Below are 6,065 nucleotides of genomic sequence, written 5' to 3'. Positions count from 1 at the left end.
GCATTATATATGCATTAATGCATGAGGGCTCTGCCCTCATGACCTAAACACCTCCCAAAAGTTTCCACCTCCCAACGCTGTTGCATTGGGTATTAAGTTTCCAACATGTGAATTTTGGGGGATACATTCAGACCATAGCAACATATGATCCTAGACTTTTCTTTGTTGGAAGGTTTTTGATTACTGATTCAATCTCCTTACTAGTTACAGCTCTATTCAAATGTTCTGTTTCTTAGTGATTCAGTCTTGGTAGGTTTTGTGTAACTAGAAATTTGTCTATTTCAACTGGGCTATCTAATTTGTTGGCATACTATTGTTTATAATACTCTCTAATAACCTTTTTTATTTCTGTAGAATCTGTTGTAATGTCCCCTCTTTCATTTCTGATTTTAGCTATTTGAATCTTCTCTTTTTCCTTAGTCAGTGTAGCTAAAGGTCTGTCAGTTTTGTTGATTTTTTTTTTTTTTTTGAGAATCAACTTTAGGTTTCATTGATTTTCTCTATTGTTTTTCTATTCTCTCTTTTATTCGTCTCTGATTTTGTCTTTCTTATTTCCTCTGTATTAGTCAGAGTTCTCCAGAGAGACAGAATTAATAGAATATGTTATAATTATATGAGAGGAATTTATTAGGGGAATTAGCTCACGTGGCTATGAAGAAAAGTCCCACAATAAGCTGACTATAAACTGGATGCCGGTACCGTGGCTCAGTCCAAGTCCAAACGCCTCAAAACCAGGAAAGCTGATGGTGTCCTGGGTGTAAGTTCTGGAACCCAAAAGGTGAAGAGTCTCGAGCTCCGATGTCCACAGACAGGAGAGAAGAGTGTGTCCCAGCTCCAGTGGATCGAGACAGAGCTTCACCTCTTTCCTCTGTCTTTTGTTCTCTCTGAACCCCCAGTGTATTGGATGGTTCCCACCCACACTGAGGGTGGGTGTTTCATACCCAGGCCACTCAGACTCTAATACTAATCTCTGCTGGAAACACCCTCATGGACACACCTGAAAAGATTGCTTTACCAGGTTTCTCAGCATTCCTTCATCTAACCAAGTTGACATCTAGAATTAACCTTCACAGTCACATTCTGAGTATGCCATTATCTAGGGCTGGTCACCTCCCTCCAGGGCTTACAAGAAGTGCTGAGTGTCTTTGGATGGCCCCTATCTCCGACTGCCTCCCTTCACATCACCCCAGTCAATATAAAGGGGGTGTTGAGAACAAGGAGTTGGCATTAGGAGTAGTGAAGTGTTCAGGACTGGTCTCTCTGCTCATCTTAACAGGGGCCTCACTGCTCAAGACAAGGGTGGCTGAAGGAAGAGGAGACCAGCCTTTCATTATTCACTTAGATGATTGAGTAGCTAGGAGACTTGGCGATTTGTCCCCAGTGCTTGTGATTCTGTAAAAGGGAATTATGGAGATGTGACATGACAGGGCAGGAGAGGCAGGCATGAGACTGCCAGGTGAGAGGAAACCAGGGCCACCCCTTGAGTTCCTAAGGGAAGAAGTTACAGAAGATAGATCTTGCACTGCCAGAGCCATAGCTCCAGATGGTAGCAAAGACTGGGGACTGTCACAGCATGAAGGACAACCAGGTGCATACATCAGAAGAATGCAGTGGAAGGCTAATACTTGGGAACTACCTGGGAGCGAGCCCTGGTCAGTGGAAAATGACCATCATTCACATCTGTATTACATAGGCATTGAGCAAAAAGCATCCCAGCCAATCAGGAGAGGCATGCAAACTTGTCCAGGAAGGCAGGGAGGAGTTCACCCTTTTCCTTCCCGCCCCCATGCCTTGGAGAAGGTAGTTCTTAGAAGAGGGAGATGTCTGAGAACCAAACCAACTTCCCACCATACATACACACACTTTCACATGCACACAGACATGTACCTACACAGAGTCACACACTTATACACATGTACACAGACACACACACTTATACATGCACATGTACACACCACACACATGCTTACACACATACACATACACACATCCACACACTTCAGGTCACTAGAGCCACAACTCTAGCTGTCTTGGTCTTTTTAGGCTGCTCTAACAAAATGCCTTAGACTGGATAATTTATAAACAACAGGTATTCATTGCTCACAGTTCTGGAGGCTGGGAAGCCCAAGATCAAGGCATCTGATTTGGTGTCTGGTGAGGGCTTGCTCTCTGCTTCATAGATGGTGCCTTCTGGCTGTGCACTCACATGGTGGAAGGGGCAAACAAGCTCCCCACAGTCTCTTCCACAGAGAGGCTAATTCCATTCATGAGTTGTCCACCCTCATGACCTAATCACCTCCTAAAGCCCCAGCTCTTAATACTACTGCACTGGAGATTAGGTTTCAACATAGGAATTTGGGAGGGACACGAATGTTCAGACCGTAACACTAGCCTATGCTGGAGAGAGGGGAGGGCACACACAAAATTGAATTGTTAAAATGAACAAGCCTGAGTCTTGAATAGTAGAATAAGAACTATTCAAGTATTTAAACATGGCTGATAAGTTGTGGAATCTGACCAAAAAGTCCTTATGGGAGACACTAACAAGCCAGAAAAAGAGGGTTCCAAATACATAGTTGACAGTAGCCAATAAACCATAGAAAGAACTGAAAGGCACCCAACAATTTAATGCAGGGGCACCATAGCCCATGGGGACAGAGACAACCATCCTTTGGTGACATTAGAAGCCAACAGTTCAATCATCTGACAGATGTTCATGGAGCACCTATTATCATTCTACACGATTCACTGTGATACGGAAAGGATTAAGACTCGGTCCCTATCTAGCCTAGAGGAAACTGTTACCGCCCTTGGCTAAGGATTTATGTCACTGCCCAAACCTCACCTGAAGCCAGCAGTCCAGGCTTTGGACCTTCACTATCCAACTGTCTAGTCACCTTGAATCTTTCCAGAATTCTAAGATCACTTCCTGCTTGAAATTATTTGATTTTGGTAACAACAGTTAAACTGAAGAGCTGCTCCAGCCGTATTCTCTGCATCATGAATTGCCTCTTTGCAGCCAGGCCATGTCTTCTAGAACAATCCAGCTCTGTTTCTTCTCCTGGCTTTGTTTCTCTTCATGCTGTCTGTCTGGTGTAGACAAACGGGGCAGGGTTGGAGGATGGGAGAAAAGGAGAGCATTTATCTAGACATACATTACAAGTTCCACTTAAAATAGATTAAGATCTCCACACTGCCTGCCAGCAGTTTGCAATTATTTATGTAAACACGCTAATGATTTTTTAATGGAATTGACCCAAGGGAACCAGGGCGATTCCTAGTAAAGGCCCATTTTTAATAAACCAATGGCTTTTTACACTACTGAATTTCAGCCATTTTAACTTCACACAGCCAAAAGGCATCCATAACCCAAATTTGAAATCATCACAGGTTAATTCCATGATTCTCACTAGAATCTTGAGAAATTAGCAATCCTGTTCTCAGATTCAGGCTCCTGAGTGACAAGTTGATTTTTAATGGTATGTCCTCAATTTGAAATCATCACAGGTTAATTCCATGATTCTCACTAGAATCTTGAGAAATTAGCAATCATGTTCTCAGATTCAGGCTCCTCAGTGACAAGTTGATTTTTAATGGTATGTCCTATACTCAGTGCATATCAGTACAGGCATAACAGTTTTGTCTTGAAGAGAGTGCACAGTAAAACTATAAAAGGGCTCAGTGCTTTAATAAGACCCAAGAATACAAGTAATGTGAGAGTCTGCCCACTGCAGCAATGAAATAAAGCTGACTGACAAACTCCAAGGTGCTTCTAAGAGTAGATACTGAACTATGCTAGTCAAGAATACAAGTAATGTGAGAGTCTGCCCACTGCAGCAATGAAATAAAGCTGACTGACAAAACTCCAAGGTGCTTCTAAGAGTAGATACTGAACTATGCTAGATTAAATGACAATACGTCACCTAAAGGAAGAAGTGAATTAACATCTCTATGGCTTCTATATATTAACTTACATAGAAGATATGCCTGGCATCAAGTAAAAGTTTATTGATGTTAGATGCTAACAATTTCTTTTGTCTCATTATGATTTTTTTCTAAACCAAATATTGAAAAACAGAGGAAAAATGTTCTCTATTATTTTAAATGAAAAGTCCTTTTGTATGATCTGTAAATGTGACATTTGCAGTAGTCACATTATCTGTAGGTTGCATGTGAGTTTTAAAAGGGAAGAGAAGGGACAACTGAAATATTTTATTTCGGTTCTCTATGGAGACTGCTTAACAGACCACCAGGAGGGATGAAAAGGATTTGGCCTTCTCTGCTAGGACAATTGTTCAAGGCCACACACACAGGGAGGACCGCGGAATGGTGAGCACAAGCGGGGTCTGCAGCTCAGCGGCCTGGCTTCACATCCAGCGCTCACTTCCTACTGGCAAGGCCTTGAGAAAGCAGCCACTCTACGCCTCAGTGTCCTAGTCTGCAAAATGGACAATGACCCTCCGGCAGTTGAGAGGATTAAGTGAGGTAATGAAAGCAAACATTTGGAACAATGCTTCATGCACAGCAAGTACTCAATAAATGTTAGCCATTACTATTATACAAACATTTACTAAGCAAATGATCCCAAGGAGCCACCTGTCCCACTTACTCCTTTCTCTACTGATAAAACAACATTGAGGCAATCCCACTTTTCTAAACCAAATGGAAAGCAGAAAATGCTAAACTTCTAGAAACAAAATTGTTTGATATATGAACCCATTCATGATCAATTACATTTCAAGCAGCAGCTTGTCATCCAAAGGAGGTTCACAGATCTCTTGGACGTCACTCTGAGAACCACCCTGTGGCATGGACACTGTGTGGGGCATTGTGGTGAGCCATGGGCAGGCCTGCCCACGGGTAGTGGACATTGTGGAAAATTCCCAGAGCCTGCAGCAGAGACCCCGCACCCAGACATCAGGCCTGGGAGACACAGCTTTCTGAGTGGCAGAATTATGGCCTTGGTTGGTAGCATAAGTTGTTTCTGGATGCTGGTGTGGCTAGGGCATAAAAGACAATAGGCCCCACAGTTGGTCCTCTGAGTGACCTGGGGTCATCTTCATCCATGTGATATCACAGAAAAGGGCCTGAGAGGCCTGATTGCTGACCTCAACCCACCCTGTCCTCTTACCAGGTTCTTGACTCTGCCACAGGAAAGAACTCAAGAGCAGAGTCACAGTAGAAAGTGACAACAGGCTTAATGTAACATATCAGAGATACGGATTTCACAGAGAGAGTGCAGCCTAGCTCCAGAAACTGAGCAGGGCCCGCACTAAGTAAGAAATACACACTTAAAGTTTAACACAGAGAGCAGTCTGGCTCAAGAGAGCGGGCAGCTGCTTGCTGACAGTAAGATTAACACAAAAGTAAAGCACACGCACCTCAGCCAGCGAAGTACAGGTGAGCCCCAGGAGAGTGAGCAACAGCTCCGCCTGCTACCAGGATTCATCTTTTATAGTTTTGCCATCTAATACGTATTCACAATATCTACTGAATATTCAACTAAGGGGATGGTTCCCTGTTGTGTAACATAGTCTTGCACTTGCTCAGTTGGTCTTTTTTTAGGGCACGTTCATTGGTCAAATTCTATCACATGCACCAGACATATGCAAGAATGTTCTGTGCTCTTTAGCAGCTCTAGTGGAAGGTCATTCAAAGGATAAATTCCACTGTACTGAGCATGCTCGGTATTAGGGTTACATAACCTCTCTCTACCGAGCAGGCCCAGCCACTGGATTTGCATACATGAGCCCCTTGTGGTCTCAATTACCCCGTGTTGATGACAGGTCTAATAAGCGACAGTAGCTTTCCTCTATGGGAGGGTCAAGGGCAGGGGCCTGAGACCTTGGGGAGTGGCTTGAAACCCAGAGGTGTGTCCTGAAACCTGAACGCAGGGAAACTGAGCACCTCCTGTCTCACATAAAGACTGCCAAGGCCACCAGACTGAATTCTCTGTGATCCTCTATGAATAAAACGAGGGAGGCAGAGAGAAGCCAGTCCTTTCCATCTATACCTTTATCAAGAGTAAAGTAAAGCTGTTTTTTAGCAGCTTTGGTTGTAAATCA

This window comes from Galeopterus variegatus, unplaced genomic scaffold, assembly GCF_000696425.1.
Source record: "Galeopterus variegatus unplaced genomic scaffold, G_variegatus-3.0.2 Scaffold288, whole genome shotgun sequence".
Classification (NCBI taxonomy): domain Eukaryota; kingdom Metazoa; phylum Chordata; class Mammalia; order Dermoptera; family Cynocephalidae; genus Galeopterus; species Galeopterus variegatus.
Note: the sequence above shows the minus strand (reverse complement) of the source record.